General features: G+C 41.5%; 1 protein-coding gene across 2 annotated transcripts in view; it reads left to right on the top strand.

Annotated features, from left to right (window-relative positions):
* The window catches only part of GRAMD1B (GRAM domain containing 1B), a 237929-nt gene that overhangs the window by 42884 nt on the left and 176554 nt on the right, over positions 1–18491 (top strand). Inside the window, exon 1 of one of the 2 annotated variants that reach the window (XM_067564456.1) lies at positions 3729–3792. The exons of the other annotated variant lie outside the window; for it this stretch is intronic. The gene's annotated coding sequence lies outside the window, so the exon portion shown is untranslated. Of the gene's footprint in view, positions 1–3728; positions 3793–18491 lie in introns of those variants that run through there. 2 annotated transcript variants of the gene reach the window in all.

The raw sequence follows: 18491 nt of genomic DNA, 5'->3' as shown, positions 1-18491 counted from the left end.
CTGGCTGGCAGGTGAGCGTGGGGGGCATGGAAGGGCCAGGGCCAGGTGGGAAGGGGCCTCAGGTGGAAGGGGCAGTGTCCATGGGGCAGTGTTGTTTACCTTGCTAGCAAGCTAGCTATATTGATAGATAGAAGCTAGCTACCGAATACAGAATTTAGTTAAATGTGTTGTTTTAACTGTCTACTTCCCGAAACGGGCTATTTGGCTACAGGGTGAAATTAGTGCTCTTGGTTACATTAAAGGGATTTATTTATTTAATTAATTTTGCTGTGTCCTACAAATGAGATCATGCTTTCTTGAAATTGGACTCGGGTCAGTTGGTCACCCTAGTCCCTGATCTTGAGTGGCCTAGCTCTGGTGGAAGTTAGACTAGCAAGGAACTACTCTAACTTGTGCCACTGGTGTAAGGTCTGTAACACAGCCCCTGTCCCACCCACATCCTCAGAAAACCCCTGACACTCCTCCTCCTCCCCCTTAAGCAGATGGTGAGAGATGGGTGCCATAGGAGGTGATAGTGGCATTTTCTCCAGTACAAGGGGGATTCTTCACTGGTTTTCTCCAGCCATTTTAAGGCCATTTTGCATGGCTTACACAGAGCAGAGTGACCTTAATAGTATCCGGCCCTGTGTATAGGCAGGGAGGGAGGCTATTCACAGGTCCAAGCTGGCCTGAGCTTCCATTGACTGACACTACTGAGAAACCCAGCAGCATTTTATTATTGCAGCACACAGTGTTGCCCTAGATCTGCATCTAGCTGTAAAAAGGACAATTTATTCTGCCCTTGAGAAGAGGGGCTGAATTTTTATATTAATTGGGGGGAGTCAAATGGGGTCATTTGAAGGAGCAGACTCTCCCATGGGTACAGTGAGAAGATATTAATGGGGACACTCTCTCTCTGGGTTGTACTTGAGTATACACTAATACACCCACTGTAGAGGCTGTATTATATTCTTGCTGAGTTTATTTGCATCATGAACATGCAGACCATGAATCGTTTGACAGAAAGAGTTTGAAACCCCTGATAATTTTCTGCAGCCTGTCGGTGAGTCTGGGTTCCAAGGAAAAAAAATCCTCTCAGTCCATCCATCCTGCTGTTCTTTGCTTTATTTTTAGTTCTCTTTCTGCCTCAGTGGAGGAAAGTCAATGAGAAGAAATGTGATTATTTCTCAAGCAGTAACCTCTCCTCTACCTTCTGTCAGGGGAAAATGTAACAGCTACATCATTAGCTCCATTCTCTTCCTTACGCAGGCTCAGTTATAGTAACAACTATTGATGATATGAATTTCAAAAGGTTCAGAGCTGGCCAGTAGTGTGGTCTAGTGGTTAAAGCAACTGAGTTGGAACCAGGATTCCTAAGTACTATTCCTAGCTCTGCCACTGATCCTTGGTGACCTTGGGCAAGCAACTTATTCTTTCTGGCCTAGTTGACATTAGCCTTTTTTCCTTAAAATACCCACCATTTCATCTCCACCACTGGAAATCACAGTGGGAGCGCCGGTGTAGATGGGAGGCTGGCATTTTTAACCCTGCTCAGAGCATGTGTAGGTGAGCATGGTGGTTTCAACATTGTTGGCCTGCCCACATTCGCACTTCCACTAGTCAAGCTGCAACATGAAAGAGACCGAATAAAGGCTTGGTGTAAACAAGGCCTTTGTACCTCAGTTTCCCCACTGATAAAATGAGAAGCATACTTCCCACCTTCATAAAAATTCCTCTGATATCTATGGGCCATCTTCTTTTGTTCTATGTTCATACAGCACCTAGCACCATAGGATTCTGGTTCATTCGGGGGCTCCTAAGTGCTACTGCAATGCAAAAATGCTGCTTTTGGCAGCATCCTGGAGAGTGATACCAGCAAGGTGACTGTAGAAAACCAGATGAGAGCACATTATTGATGATATTTTGGGGTAATGTTGAATCCCTTCAGTTAGTGGATGGTGTTGCTGTCAACAGTGATATGAGACACTGTTTGAATTGCAAATCCTGTTAGACAACAGAGCTGTAACAAATGAAATGGAGAAAGGCACCCTTCCCCCCTGATCTAATAAAGATGCTTCATTGCTGGAGACTGTGCAGCTTAACTCCTGGATCTCCTCCTCCTCTCTCTCCTTCTGCCCACGTTTGTTTCAGTAGAAGGAAATTAATTTCTCTCTTAACTGAAGGCAAAGACAAATGCTGACCAAAGCTACATGTTACTTTCATTTCTGAATTTTTCTCCCAGACACCCATGTATTAAACACTAGCTGTTTGGAATTCCCTCTCCTTTCTGACTGGGATATTTCCAGGCTGCACTGTTCCCTGCCTTCACTGTGTATTCCTGACCCAGACAGGTTGCCCAAAGACACCTGCTCGCTTTCTCTTTAGAGATGGTTAAGAGGTGTAATTGCTGCTGTTATAAGGTGTATCACAGCATTTCCTGCGCAACCATGCTTCATTCTTAAGGTGAAAAGCATTGTAGAGAAAATATATTAACAATACAAGAACCTCTCCACATGCTAATAAGCTTACCAGCGTTAACCCCAACCCTAGCATAGATTTTTTGCAGGAAGAGTCCTTCAAAGCCCCACCCATGGGGGATTCTTTGTGGTCACAAGTTCATCACAGCCTCAACTCAGAACATGCACCCAGTTTTATGGAGCCTCAACAGGCTCAGTCCTTCCAATCCCACCCTAAATGATTGGGGCCCGCTGTGGACTAGTGTCCTGTCCACTTGCTGGATAAAGAAGAAGGCCCTGAGCTAGTTTAAAACCAGGTTATTTACCCAAAAACCCTTTCTTTGTATGTTGGGCCCTGAAGAATCCAGTCTGAACTAGTGTATATACACACACCTTTCTGAGGGGGAAGGAAGGAGGGCTTCTAAGGGTTGCTAATGGAGGAAGTTCATTAGCATCTCTCCTCCCTGTTAAAGGAGGTACATATCATGGCACAACAACACGTACACAAGTGCATTTTTAAAACAGGGACCTTAAAGGTATAAATCCTAATTCAATGAGGTTTATCTTAATTCCATAAGGTCTGTTCAGGATATTGTCCGTCTGCCATCAGCCCATACTTCCATGCCTGTATGGTAAGGGTCTGATGCAACTGGCAGCTCCAAAAACCAACCTGAGACTGAAAAAATACTGTCCGGGCCTAAGGGGCTTTTCTTTGGGAAAAAGTCTTCAGCAACAAAGATCAATGCATGTTAATAAAACCCATCATAAAAACCTCCACCATACATACAGACAGCCTGTAAAACCAGGTTTTTCTTAAGTCCACACACAAAGGCTGGAAATATCCATACATGGCAAGAATCCTGAGCTACTGGTGACAGGGTTAAACAGGGACCTACAAAGCCTTCCAGAAGTGCCCTTATCTAGTTTGTATGGGCAACCAGCAGTTTCCTTTATGCTCACAAAGGAGCGGGGATTCTCCATTATGCTTTATGGGATCTGCTGGGTGCTGAGTTCTCTTGAGAATCTGGTCCAGTCATGGGTGCTGAGTCCTTTGGAAATATTTGGCCTTTGCTAATCAAAACTCTTTGGGCTCCAGGCTTAGAATTAACTTTCCCAGCTAGTTCTCCCTTTGATTAGCTCCCATATCTTTCTGTTAGGCAGTTTGGAGTCCACAGCTGCAGCCACACTTCAATCCTGCCCCTTCGTTAGACTTAATGGGGAATCACCTGCTGCAACACCAGCCAAAAGGAACCCAGTGAGCAAGCCACAGTGCTCCCTGAGCCCAAGCTGGAATGCTGTAGTAGCTCTCCTTCACACAGAAAGGAACTCTCCTTCCAGTAACTCCACAGGATATCAGGTGAATTAAGCTATTCGCTCAGCCTCCATTTTTTCTGTCTCTCCTCTATAAGTATCAAACAAGGATGCAGTGAATGCAGTCCCCCAAAACTTGAACAACCCATCCCCCTCAGATTGCTGGGTTTAATGCTCCAGAAGCTTCTGACTGCAGTTTAAGCCAGACGTCCTGCAGTTGATTATAAAAGGAGCCTCTCCCTTTTCCTGAAACTTGGCTGGCAAGCCATGGGATTTTTATACCCTACTTAAATGACTGTTGTCAGGCCAAATCTTGCATCAGGGGAGTCTCATAATGTGACAGCCCTTTGGTCGTTGGGCCTGATTTTCAGAGTTCAGCCCCGTAGTTCCCATTGAAGTTGCCTATTGTCACAACTCCATTTTATATTATTTGTATTACAGTGGCACTTAAAGGCCCATCATGTTAGGTACTAGTACCTAGTGAGAGAGGACGGGTGATTAAGGTACTGCCTAGGGCTCAGGAGACCTGAGCTCAATTCCCTGCTCCACCACAGACTTCCTATGTGCCCTGGAGCAAATTATCCACTCCATATACTGCTCTCATAACCTCAGTATCCGAGTGCCTTCTGTTTGTGCACTGAGTGTTGTGACTAACGTTTATCGTGTGAGGTTAATTCTTTCTCACCTCCTCTCTGTGCCTCAGTTTCCTATCTGTAAAATGAGGGTTATAGAACTTCCCTGTCTCAGAGGGGTGTTGTGAGGATAAATGTATTAACAATAGTGCGGTGCTCACATACTACAGTAATGGGAGCCAGATAAATACCTTAGCTAGACAGATGGTCCCTGCCTCAAAGAGCTTGTAATCTAAATAGATAAGACAGACAAAGGGGAAGAGGAAGACAATATTATTCTCATTGTACAGATGGAGAAGCCCAGAGAGATGAGAGACTTGCTTTGGGTCACACACAGGGTCTGTGGCAGAACCAGCCCTAGAACCCCAGGTCTGTTGAGTCCCAATCCAGAGCCTTCGCTGCAAGATTTTTATTTAGCAAGTGGAGATTCCAAATCTGATTTTTAAAATGCGCCCTTGTTGTTAAGGTATCTTTTGAGAGATGTAACGTGTCCTCACTCAAGAGACACTTCCCATCCCTTGTTCCCATTCCCAGGATATAGTACAGGATGCTGCTGTCTGAACAATAATCAGTCTATTTCAATAGCTGTCTGTGTTTGACGTTGTGGGTGTTACTGTTCGTATGCTAAGCAAAGGTATTACATTCTGTGCTTGAGGGATGTTATACAGACACTTGGTAATAACTGCACTGGGTTTGAACAAAGTCAGAATCAGTTACTTTGCCAAGAATCTGCTCTCTCTGAAGCTTCAGCCTTTTTAATAATTTTTTGACTTTTTTAAAAGTAAATACATTTAAATGCCAAGTGGTAACATTCATGTGAACAGATGTGCAATGTACCTTCAATACAGGATAATAAGCAGCCGTAACAACTGTGACATGCACAGAAACCAAGAGCAATTGGGTTCTAGCTCCCAAAAATGACGCTACTACCCACAGGCAGTTAGCTGTGATTTCATTTAATCATATTCTCAGGCCCCAATGCAACAATGAGCTCTATGAGAGCAGACCCCTACTGATGTGGTCTTTGTGCCAACTCCACTCAGAGGCCGTGTCTACATGTGAAAGCTGTATTGCTTTAACACTTTATGAGTATGGATGCAGTCACGCTAGTACAAAGCTGTATTACATTGGTATAGTTTATTTACATAATGGAGAGGGAATAAGTTGTACTGACAGAAGGCACATTTTTACTGGTATAATTGTATCCATACTAAGGATTGTACTAGTATAATGTTATTGGTTACAAAAAAAAATAAATAAATAAATAAAATCATACATGAGACACGGTTGTACCATCTTAAAACTGAATGTAGATCAGGCCTAAGTAAACCTGATAGTGTTCTTTTTAATCAGACTCCAGCTGGGCAGGAGAGGGTTAGGTTTGTTATTAGGAAAGTCTCGAAGTCTTGTTTTTTATCTATACATGTGTTACAAGATGTTCAGCGATGTTTCAGGAGTTTTTTCTCCTCGAAACAGATGTGTGTTCTCTCTCTCTCTCTCTGAACTGCAGTGAAACACAGACTCCAGCGTGTGTGGAAAGCTCCTTTCCACCTACTCATGTGTACAAAGCAGTGCAGGCAGCATTGTCCTAACCTGAGACATCTTAAAACATCTCCTCTGACTTTCTGTTCTCTCCAAGCTTCACTTCAAAGAAGCCTCGCTTTCTTTTAAAACCTCTCCATATGCCTTCTCCAACCTTTTCCCTCATCATGGGTCTCTTGGCTCTCCTCTGTTTCTTCTATACATCTAGATGCATCCTCATATCTGTCCATTCATGCAACTTTGCAACTCTTGATTTGAGAATCTTCTCCTAAGCAGCTCTGGCAGTCTGGGTGAGCCTCCTTGTATCTGTCTATCCTACAATGCACTTGAATGTCCTAACTAACACCCATTTCAATCGCTAAGCATAATGCACTGCACCCTAATGTCCTGTCTCAAATGTATAACCTAACCTTATGTACACACTGACACTAATAACAGAGCTAGTTGAAATTTTTCCGATGAAAAGTGGCCTTTTAAAAAAAAATTACACAATATTTGTTTCTTAAGAATCTTTTGTTTTTCAACAAAACAACTCCCAAATCTGAGAAATTTAGGAAAAATATGTTTTTGTTTTGTGGAAGATACTTACCGTTTCCTGGCTACCTCTGTAATTCACATTTCATTCTGATAGATGCACCTTCTCTTTCTTTTCTTTTAGCTTGGTGACCATCCCTCATGGGTTGCTGAGATCTTTCTGCCTTGTGAATATAAAAAACTTCAAATTCATAGTTTCAACTTCTTTTCAATTGGCAATTTTTCCTTTTCTTCATAAAACACCTTTTAAAAAGCTATTGTGTCACACCCTTAATGGTCTCTGTCTCAGTGTTCACTACAACATACAATGGTGGGTTTTTTTTACACTGAGTTAGCTATTTCAGTGTAAAATCTTAATGGAGATAAGGCACAGGTAATCAATGCAATACTCCCGAACCTAACGTTTACCTGGACTACCTACATCAATGTAAAGCATACCTCTGCCTCATCTGTGCTAGGACTTCACACCGAGCAATGCATCTTTTTTTTCAGTGAACACACAACCTTTGAAACTAGTCGTTTCTAACACCAAACTTCTAGAGCTAATGTTGACTCTCTAAATTTGCTCTGGTTAAAAGTTCTATAGAGCAGCAGATATAAGCCACATCTTTTGGCAGTGGAATTCAGAGCAGAGGAGCATGCCCTCACTATTTTAGGTTCAGAAGGTTCTTTTATGCTCAGAGTTAATAATGAGCTTAGCAGGGGTAATTGGACCTGTCTTGGGCACCCATGCTGTGTGGAGCTGAAGTATGCTAGATTTGTAGGGTGACTCCAAGGCAGATAAATATAGTTTTAACTGCATGAAACCAAAAAGGGACAGATTTTCACAAAAGTACAGTGAACTAGTTCATAAAGAATCTTTCTTCCCATTTGTTCATTTACTATACACACGCAAATAAACCTTCATTTATTTTTTTAAGTGTTTTCTTTAAATTATGTTTAGAAAAGAACAAAAAATAAAATAAATCATGCAATGAATAAGACAAATTAATACAACTATTGTTATTTCCAGCATTGGGACCAAAAAGTAGAGGCTTTGGCTTTCAAAACTTCCACAAATTTTAATGGGAATTGGGCATCCAGTCCTTTGGTGGTTTTGAAAATCTCACCTGTAACATTTCTAGTTTTGTGCTGTTAGGTTCAAGTTTTTACATTTTTATTGTTAGAACCAAACCCAGCCAGCGAGCCCACTGTCTTTTGCCTACACCCTCCTTTTATTTTAAGGTGATATGTTTGATAAAGTTCCCTCACTATCAACCACCCCATTCTAATCTTTAGGCTGTATCTGAACTAAAAGTGCCAGAATTAGAAATGTACCCAGATCTGAGCATCCCTGAACTTTGAAGTTCATTCTGGTTCCAGACTTAATAGCTCAAATCCATCATGTGCTATAATACTCCAAGAGACACTCTTGTTGACTTATTTCCAGAACTGGAAGCACCAGAAATCTTTGCAAGATTTGCAGCCCAATTTTCAAAGACTTAAAAGTTTCAGAGAATTTGTGTAAACTTCAGACACACCCTATTTTTATTTATTATATAATGTTCAGTCAGTGCCCACAAGTAAATGCATTACAAGTCCCTGCCCCAAGAAAATTATGTTCTAAGTGGATAATACAAGAAAAAGATGGAAGATTATTCTTAATAATAAGCTTTGCCCAATAGTCTATATTTTATCCTCCCAAAGGCCTAACCTTCTATTATGTTTTAACTCTGAAATATAATATGATATATAAATCTATTGCTAAGTTTGCCTGCTTTTCCTTGGCATCTCTTCCTCTCCTCTACCCTTTGCCCATTGTTCCATTTCACTCTCTCCTACTGTATGGTTAGACAATGACTAGTGGTTAATTCTCTATTTATTCTCTTACTGGTGAAATTGATGCCTACCATTTACCTCCTCCTGACATTCAGCTGATGCCTCACACCTGGCACCAGATAAATACCCCTACCCACCCTGCAACAGATTAAATGTTTAGGAATGTTGATGGTTCTGAATACTTAGTTATCTTTTCCAAACTTGAACTTTGACCCTTTAGCCCACCACCAATGTTCCTACTTTCCTCCAGTCCTTAAACTGGTTTTCCTCTGTTCTGCATATGAAATATATATTATTTTTCTTAGCTTGCTGAGCTCTCTGAACCAACTTTGAACCTTGAAGACCTTGTGTTCTGGCAACTAAATCAGAGGCAGAGATCTCACTTCTCATTCAATGTCACAACTGTTTCTTAACAGAGGTTTCAGTGCAGCAGTTGGCACAAATATATGGCCACAGACTTATTCGTGTGAGTCAGCAGCATCAGGGGGATGGCTGCATGCTGTGACATATGAGAGCACGCCCTGCTCAAACTTCTAAGAACAGAGCTGAATGGGATTGGTGAGCTGCAGATGTATTGATTGCTTGGTTCAGTTTGCTTTCAGAATATTAAACTGCTGGCATTCTTGGGAGTGGGAAGTGATGTTCTGTGGTACACCTGCTCAAAGTGCCTGAAAACAGTGCGCATAAAGAGAAAATCACTTTATAATCAATTTCCCACTGACTACAAGCAAGCAGAAACAGACTATATTGTTCCACTTCCAATGACTATTTTCTTTTCTTTACTCTATACACTTCTGAAGTCAAACTTGATTTACTTTTGTGTGGGAAGGGAAAGCTGAACCTTTGCACTGACCAAACTTGCATATGGGTCTAAATCCATCGAGGTCAGTTTTCAGAGATGGCTCTTTGAGTGCCAGACTCTGTCCTGGCTAGGATTTACATCCCATCAAAAGACAGGCCATGAATTTTCAGAAGATAATGGCTGCTCATGTGAAAATTGTCTGATTGAGAGATCTCATAAGCCACCAGTTGGATGGCTACAGCTAATTTTTAGTAGAGCTGGTTGAAACATTTCTGACAGAACTCTCAAAACATTTTGCAAGAAAGTATAGATTTTTGGCTAAATTTTCAACAGGAAATTATCAAAACATTTTGTTTGACTTTATATTTTTTTTATTTTATTGTATTTAAGTCTAAATGATAAAGATGAAGCAAAACATTTGAACCTTGTTAGCCATCCATGTTTATAAGAATCTCTGCATTTCCAACCAATGCTCTCATTAGAAGCCTGATCATGAGAGTTGCTGAGCACCCATAATTTTTGCTGAAGTCATTGAGAGTGGAGGGTGCTCTGCACCCCTGTCTCCAGGCCCAGCCATACTTACTGCCTTTCTTCACATCTCAGAATGGTTATCTAAACTTGGTACAAGAAGGTAGATGCCATTTTGTGTTCCATATAGCACTTACGCAGAGAGGAGCAGTACTTATCTTCTGCCCACTCTAGTGGAGACCTCACTTGCTTTGTTGTTCTCTTAGCCTATAGTAAAGGTCATTCTGACTGAGAATATCTGCTTATTCTTTGTGCATGGAAACACATAATACTAGGAAACTGAGGAGGAGACTATGGAGATGAACTGAGACAAGTTATCTGGTTTTGGAAAAAGAGTCTTTGGCCTGTACCTGATGGCAGTAATGTTAAATGATTGCAATAAAAAAAGCTCAAGCTCCTTCTTTTTTTCTTCTTCTCCCCTCCCTTAGATCTGTAATATAAATGGCTGCCTCTGTGGTTATGACATAGCCAGAGATCTGTATTATTCTTGCATTTATTATTAAATACCCTATCTTTGAGAGAAGCCCTGAGGCCAACATTTTCCTCATTAGCTGTTATTTCTGGTATTTATTATTGTCTTCTCCTCCGGTCCGTCTGTCTCCAACATCAACATCTACCATCTTTAAGTTCCTCTTTGCCTTGACTGCAGTGATTGCATACATGGGGTGGGGGGCATGAATACCAAAAATGCCACAATGCCCCTCCCACCCCATCCCCATTCCCACCCCATTCCCATCACTCTCATTCTCAGTGCAAATCTCCAACGGGCTATTCATCTTTTTGGCTGGTGGCCTGGATTGTAACCCAGGCGGGCATGGCTTTTAACTCCATCCTGAGGTTAACATTGCTACTTTTACAGTGCCCTCAATACACACAGCATGTTATAAATAGTGAATATTAATTCTGTTCTTTAAAGATGGGTCTGAGCTAGAAAGCTGATATCTGAATCAGAACTTACACACAGCTTGGATATGTTTAGTCTCCAGAGTTTTAGTTCAGGCTGTTATATAGATAGGAGTTAGCTGAAAAATTAGGATATAGATCTGAGTTTCCCAGTGTTCAGTGTGGTGTTGGAATTGGTATTTCTAATAATTATTACTACTACTACTAGGTGAGTTGGCGGGATGGGAACTTTTTTTTTAAATTAATTTCAATTTTTATCTTGAATCCAAATTGACCTTTTTAACCCTCATGGGTCAATAGGAGATGGAATGATCTATATTTGACTCCAGGGTTTGATGGTAGATGAAAATCCACAATTTAATCAGGCATTAAGGCTGAGATTTTCAAAGCTTTCTAAAGGATGTGGATGCCCAATTCCATTCTAAATAATTTTAAATGTAAACCATTCTAAAGGGGAAGGTCTGGAACTAATGAGCATATGAAAATATCAGTAATCAAAAAGGACCTGACTCTAGCCCAAGGGGTGCACTGGATGTTGTGTATTTCCAAGTTTGTTTGCTAGATGGGCCTATGTTTTTGTTCAGCTGTGTGCTGTTAAACAGTGCTTTAAAATTAAACTGTTGGCCATGGCTAAGAGCTGCAGGTCCAGGTGGTAGCTGTACCAGATTTCTCTAACTGCCAGTATAAGGAGAAAATAAAGGGAAACCATCAAATCAGAGAGGGACCCAGAGATGGAAACATGTTGTGCCTGTTTCTTAAAAATGTCTTGGTATGTTAAATGATTTCCCTCACCCCTTAGTCCTAGTGCTCTGCTAATGATTGAGGTTGTCTGTAAACTGCAGGAGGGAAAAGTGCAACTGATTTAGTTTATGTGGAAGTGAAAATCCATCAAGAGAGTCCAACAGGATTAAAGGGCAGATCCCTTTTGAAGTCTGAGCAGTAGTACTAATTTAAGGAACGGTTTTAAAGTCAATTTAGTGCTCATGGAAGGTACTAGATTGGCAGCCCAGGGAATGGAAGTCCTGTTTATCTAAAGCACAGCTACAGCCTGGACAGTGGCGGTGACAGTGGAATCTTCCCTTGTACACTGTGCCCTACAGATGTGCTTCAAGCCTGATGTTCAGGTTCCATCTCCAGGGATCAGAGAGTACTTTAGTCTCTGTGGATTATTCAGTCCTTGGCTTCACTTTACTGAAATTCTCAGAGGCCAAATGAGGTTCTGTGGGGAGAATTGGTCACCTGTGAATGGACACCAATTCCTTTCTGCAAGGTCCATGCACAGCCTTTGTATGGCTAGGACTTTAGGTTCCTACCAAGCTAAGTTAGATTGTAATGGGGGACCCTGGAGTTGAAAAGCTTTGGTGTCTATTCCCAATCCCTCTGTGCACAGTAATAGTTGTAGCCTAGTTTTATTAGATCTAAGATTTAGGCTACAAACCTCTTTTTTGATATAAGAAGCTTGATAGGGTTAAAGAGTTGGAATATGCTGCTCATGAAAAGAGAAGGGAAGCAACTAGATGGGGAAGAGTTGATTTGGGGTTTGTTTTTTTTCTCTCCCTTTGTCATCTTTGCATAAAGAAAATTTTCACAGATGAATTACTTTTCCTCTGCAGCTGAGTTCCAGGTTTCTTCTATTTGGTTCTTGGGCTACAGATGTATTGAAGCTGACGTATGTTTTGGATATTTAGTTATTCATTATCTATATGACTAATTCCCTTTACAAACTGACACCAAGAAAGTAGGATGTCAATGGTGGGATGCTGTAGCTCACTGAAAGCAAATTATGAAGTTGTAATTGTGAGTAATTCACACCAGAAACAGCCAGGCAGGGAACAAAACAATATCATGTGACTCTATGTAGACAATTAAAACTAACTACCAGAGCTCTAATTTTGAATTTCAAGTATGGAATCCTTCCGGTGAATTGCTTGCCAGTGAATTTTAGTCTTTAAATTATTCATGTAAATCATTTGATGAGTAGTTATGAATATTGAAGGAAGTCAGAAAAATCCAAAGCTGTTTGCAGACAATTTGCAATTAGAAGAGAGGCAAAATTAATCAGATACATCCTTCTGCTGTGAACTGTCTGCCTTCTTTTAGTTTCAAACATAGAAGAAAGAACGAAGATGAAATTAGGAAAAGACTAAAAAAGGAATAGTTAGGTTGATCAAAGCAGGGAGTGTAAGTGGAAGGGAAAGGCTACCCTCTGACAGACTCCTTAATGGATCTGAGCATATTTCTAAATCCTTTATTTGCTAATGAGCTGTATATTCAATCCTACAGTAAGCTGACCAGTCGTCTCCTTGGTTAGAATGGCCCAGTGGGGTAAATCTAAATAATTCAGAGAAATAGAGCAAAGGAAGGTTTAGGTTAATATTGTGAAAAGTTTCCTAAGAGCAAGAGAAATGTTTGACTGTAGAATAGTCTCCAAAAAGAAGACAGCAGAACCCATTTGCTTAGTTAATTTTAAACTAAACTGTACAAAGCACTACATTACGTATTGTACCAATTCCCCACCACTAGGCTCAGGTCAGGCTTTGTAGCCTGGTACTGTAATAGCAGTAGATGGTACAACCTGAAACTGGCCAATGCCAGGGGCTGAGTGGCAATTAAGTAACTTGGCAAACCTCAGAAAGTGCCATCACCTTTGGGTGGATGAACACCTAAGGAGGGTAGTGGGACTCTCGATGGAGAAAATGCTATCGAAAGGTGGATGCGTTGAATCATGATTTAACCAATGGAAGCCACAAACTGAAAGGAAGGGAAATAGGAAACCACCCTCTGTACTGTCTCCCTCAAGAACTATTATGTTAGACCAAAGGCAAAGCAATGCATATGAGACACTGGACGATGATCTGCCCCCCTCCTTAAGGCCGGAATTCATGACATATACTGAGGAGGAGTTGCTGGACCTTGAGTACAGCTTGTGGTTATGATGGTGCTATACCAAATACTTTGGGAAGTACAACGCCCAATGCTTGCACCAAGGAAAAGAATGACTTGAACTTTCATAAACAAATGATCAGAGTAGGAACATGGAACAAAAGGAGCAGGTATGATGGAAAGCTCACCATTGTGACCAAAGAATTGGAAAGATAGAAATATGTGGAATCTTGGAGCTGCATTGGAAGGGTAGGAGTCATTTCATGATGATGGATGGATACACAATGTATATCCAGGATCCAAGAAAAGGAGAGAAAATGGGGTTGCAATCAAACATAATAAAAGATCATGGGGGCAGAGTCTTCACTGAGGATGAGGATATTACTGTGCCAGTCTCTGTGCCTCACCAGAGCGACTCTCACTCATGGATGCCTGAAGGACTGCAAAAGTGGGGGGACCTGCTTCCCACTCGCACCAACCATACTCCTTTTTACCCTCCCTCTGGGCAAGTGATGATGGGCCCTTGGATCATGGGTCCATTCTCCCTTCCCGGACCTGGCTGGCCCTCGTGCTGAGAGGAGCTGCTGCTGTGGTTTCAATAGCTGGCCGGCAAGGGTCCATCTCAGGGCACACGTCAGGGACCCAAGTGACAGCCAGGTTGTGGAATGCTCCCTTCCAGCTAGGTTTTAAACAGGAGGGAGGCAATGGCCTTTTCACCTCTGGTGCTTATGTTCATAATACAGGATGACCAAAAAGAGAGTGGAGCTGGAGCCTTCAAATCTGCCAGAGGAAGTGATCTGTGCTATTATGAAAATGAAGCCTGGGAAAGTACCAGGAATAGAGAACATGCCTGCAGAATTGTTAACAACAATTGGTGGATTCGGTACTGATCTTATGTGGAAAATTTGTAATGATGCATGGATGACTATAAATTGGCTGGAGGACTGGATGAAGGGAATTTTTTTGACCTTACCAAAGAAAGGAGACATAACAATGTAGTAATTATTATACCATCTCTCTGATATCGCACGGGAGAAAAATTCTGCTCAGTAATCCAGGATTGCATGAAACGAAGGATGGAAGCTGAACTACCACAACAAGCTGACTTCTGAGAAGGCTGAGGTAGATATGACCAAATAGCAAATACCTGTCACACAACTGAAAAATGCAGAGTACAATCACCCTTTGGTTATGTGCTTCACTGACTACTCATAAGCATTTGATACCATCTGACATGGCCACAACATTTTTTGCTACAACCACTGATCTAATGCAAAAAATGATGGTCTGTAAAAACAGTTAGTGAAGAATATGGACTATTCCTGAATGCAACAATTAAAGGACAAGCAGCAGAGGCAGTAGATGAATTTAATTATCTGGGATCATATATATCCAACCAAAGAGGCTGTTCCAAAGGAATTGGAAGAAGACTAGGGATGGCTCGCTCAGTTATGGCCTCCCTTGAAACAGTGTGGAAAAATTGGCATTTGGAAATATATGATGGTGTGACTGGTGAAAAAAATATTTTTTTCATAGAGATATATGGATGTGAATTGTGGGAATTTGCTGCTGATAAGAAAATGGAAACTTCTGAAATGTGGTGCTGGCAAAGACTCTTGCATATCATCTCCTCGATGGGGGAAAAAAGACACATGCCTATGTTAGAAATATTATTGGAGAGAAGCAGACTCCGTTGTTGGAAATTAGTAAACACAAACTTATGTACTTTGGTTACACTAGGTGTAGAGATGTAAATAACTTTGAGAAAATTATTATGCAAGGAGTGGTGTGGAGAATCATTTTGGTAGGGGACAACCAGCAAGGAGCTAGATGGGTGCTGTGTGGCAGTTAAGTGGAAGGTCAGCTGTTGAGTGCTTGAAGTTAGCGATGGATCGTGAAGACTTCTGAAAATTCTGCTAAGATATCACCAATATTCAGACATGAATAAATGCATTTACTTAGTCCACCCCTTTTGTTTCCTAGATCATTTAAATTACTAGAGGTTCATATGTGGTTTACTGTGTTATCCTATATTCCAGCTGCCTCATTCAACACCAGAAGTTGCCCGATTCCTACTTAGGTTTGTTGCTGGCTATAAAATAACCTATTTTTCTCATTTCCCTATTGGTATTCCTTGTTGGTTGGATTCCCCTCCAAATTACTCCAAACCCACACTGCTGCATTTCCTATCAGGATGAACAAGCCAAACTGCAACTACCTTCAGGATTTTCTGTCCTCCTCCTAGGACCAGCAAACGAATAAGGACCCCCTCCTCTCCATCCCTCCGATTTAATTTTGACACTTGGAATTGTGAAACACAAGCCACAGAGGGGTTCCCGGCTGGAAAAAAGCCTGTTACAGTTGTGAATGATTTAGATGTCATTGTACAGTGTTTCATTCCCAGTTACTCCCCCTTCTCAGTTTGGGACAGAAATGAACACATAGTCTTAACTGATTGTGTGAATGAAGCAAAAACACGGTGCTTGCAGAAATCTGCACATCTAGCATAAAATGAGCACAGGACTAGAAGCCAGGAACCGAGGAGTTGTGCCAGTGACTGATTGTATGGCCTTGGGCAAGTCACTAAAATCTCTGTGTCTTGTTTTGCCCATGTATAAAACTGGGATGATATTTATCTGCCTCAGAGGTTTTGTGAGAACTGTCTTAGTGCTTTGCAAATGTAGAGCTCTGTTGAGCTGCTAAATATGACTATTAGGATTTACTTCCATAGTGATAGCTGGCTTTTTTCCCTGCCTGGGAAATATTATGTTATCCATTTGAACCTCTCCAGCTACTGTTCCTGAGTCAAAAATAGAACATCTGCTGGCAAAAATGAGTTGCAGATTCCTAGCGGACAACTTTTTTTGGAGGCAATGATTAGACAACTATCTTTCACACGCTGCATTTACCTTCCTCATTAGCTGAGCTCCATCAACCCTTTCTCTCCCTCAGTGTTTTCTTGGGGCTTTGAGATCAAATTCCCTTGCTGCACAAAGAATGGAGTAACTTTCTGATAATTTTCTTCTGTGGGAAATAAAATTGCACTGTTGGCTATATCTGCCAAGCTCCTCTGTTCCTGGGGGATATCAGTATTAGAATTAGAAGAGAAAATGAGCAAAAAATAGTCTCCAATTGCATGACAAATATGATCGTCATTAGGGTGTCTGCACTCTCTTCCTATTGACCTTTGATATTGACCTTTCATCTGTTAAGTCTCTCTCATAAGCTCTCTCCTATCTAGGAAAGTTACTGTGTCATTCCCATCAGGCACAGTGAACAGAGTCTACTTTTTTTGGCTAGGATATTTGTATCCATGCAGTTTCAATCCTATTGCTTCAAAGTCAGGAGTGCTGCTCTGGGAGTCTATGCTAGGACTGATGGAACTCGACTTCTAAATAGGGCAGTCTTTCCTGCCCACGGATTCACTCCCTGATTTTGGGTGTCTAAAACATGCGTAACACATTAACATCATCTAGGGAAGGGCACTTAATATAGCCATCTCCTGACAGCTTTCCTGTATGTATAATTCCGGTCATTGATATGACTCAAATGGAATCAAGACACATATGGTGCATCTAGGTATTTATAATGCACCCATTATGTGTGTTATCTGTGTACAGTGATGCAAATAGTACTCTGCACTGGGAGATCATGTGACTGTTGATGGAGATAGGAAGGAAAGAATGTTTTGTGGTATTGCGGGGGTTCCTCTTGAAGGCACAGACTCCCATTGCCATAATTTTTTCATTGTTGATCTCTGAAGATCTCACATCCTGGTTTTCTCCTCTGCCTATTTCTCAGTCTCCCAGGCTGGTGCTGCAGTCACCAGACAGTACTAACTGCCTCCTGCACACAGTAATGGCACACTCTGATTGCCCAGGTAGACCACAGATGAGGAATAGGTGACCTCCTGTCCTTTCAGAGGTGAAATGCACCTGGTTCCCTTTTCTAGCAGAATAAAGAACTACCACCACCAGGTCATTGGACTTTCCTAATGGGGAGTGTCAGGCTATGGCTGGATGTGGGGAGCCTTGTTTCAAGGACACACAGTACAGAGGAGGTCAGAGGGCTGCTAAAAAAAGCATGATAGATTTATTTACATTTTGCCTGAAGTAACCATAGTCAATTTTGTGGTGCCCTCACTTTGGTTCTGAAAATAAATGTTCCTGAGGTAATGTGTGGAGCTTTTTATTTCAGAGGTAACATTAAATAATCAGATCTTATGGATAAAATACCAGGACACTGCTTTATGTAAACTGTGTCTCTGTAAATGCAGAGGACAGAAAAGTCTAATATTTAAAGCTTGACTCTTCCCATGCCAGCAGCCATGCGGGCAGACAGGAGCTGCTGGAGAGCACTCTGACTGCCAGGAGCTCTCCTGTTAGGAAAGGAGTCGTGAATTCAGTCTTGTCTAGGTTTTATTTTTACACCCTGTGGAGAGCTTGTGCTTTCCCAGCAGATGCAGAATAATCAGGTACTGATTTCTGGGAATAGCCATGTGTGGCAGCAAAGTGTTAGTCATCCTTTCACCAAAGGAAAGGGGGCTGAAGGAGAGCAACAATGGCACAGTGATCTTACTCTTGTCTTGTGTTGGCAAAGTACTGCTGTTAGTCAACACAGAATGGATAATGCTACTGATGCTTTGTCCTCTCCATAGCTGTCTTTCAGTCAGTGATCTCAACAAGCTTTACAAATATTCATTAATGAATGAAACTTTGGAATACCTCTTTGAGTTAGGTAAACAGTAGCCTACATATGTCACAGACAAAGAGAGGATGACACTTGTCCAAGGCTGGGTTTCACAGTGACTCAGTGGCAGACTTGGGAACAGAACCCAGGTGCTTGGCTCCACGCCTCCCTGCTCTAATCCTGTGAAGGACGAAGGCAGTGATATTGGCTTTTATCTAGTACTTTCATGAGTAGATCTGAAAGAAAGACAGATTTCCCAAACTGTCACACCCTATGTACAATGTATAAATTCTGATTGATTTTCATATATAGCTGTAACACGCAGTGTGTATTAAATCAGTCATTTGCTGATGGGGACAAAGTAATGTATCACATGCCCCAAATATTGGATATAAGAGAAGTAAAAAGTCTTAT

The sequence above is a fragment of the Emydura macquarii genome, unplaced genomic scaffold (assembly GCF_026122565.2).
Source record: "Emydura macquarii macquarii isolate MOO-44397 ecotype Brisbane River unplaced genomic scaffold, CSIRO-AGI_Emac_v2 contig_312, whole genome shotgun sequence".
Taxonomy (NCBI): Eukaryota; Metazoa; Chordata; order Testudines; family Chelidae; genus Emydura; species Emydura macquarii.
This window is presented reverse-complemented; position numbering and strand designations above follow the sequence as displayed.